Consider the following 489-nt stretch of genomic DNA (forward strand, 5'->3'; position numbering starts at 1 on the left):
ATCTACCCATTGACAGCATCGACTACGTGTTCCCGGTCCATTGGAGTGTACCTCTGAGGTAGCGTCTTGATGTGTTCAGTAGTAAAATCGGTGGTTCTTGTGGTGATCTGGCATGGAGGGAGTTTATCAAGAGGGACCGTGTTTGGGTCACATGCATTGCCGCTTGCCATTTAAAAGTTGCCTGTGTCTAGATAGCTGCCGCAATCATGTAAGGTAGGCGCACATGAATTGTTGCGGACAAGTTAACATATTGCAACGTTATAGGTGGCATCAATTTCATTACAAGAAGCATGATACACTCAATTAAAATCCTCTGTAGTCGAAATACGTCCTACTTTTAGCATGCCATTGTAGTAGCTTTGAATCTTAACATAGTTTTGCACGGAATACTGCAGTATATGTAGCTTCACATCTTGCGTTTCTCGTTCCTGTGCAGCGAAGACTAGAAATAAGCGAATTATAGAGTTGTTGTTTTATTATTGTGAAGTA

The sequence above is a fragment of the Phytophthora parasitica genome (assembly GCF_000247585.1).
Source record: "Phytophthora parasitica INRA-310 unplaced genomic scaffold supercont2.65, whole genome shotgun sequence".
Lineage (NCBI taxonomy): Eukaryota > Oomycota > Peronosporomycetes > Peronosporales > Peronosporaceae > Phytophthora > Phytophthora nicotianae.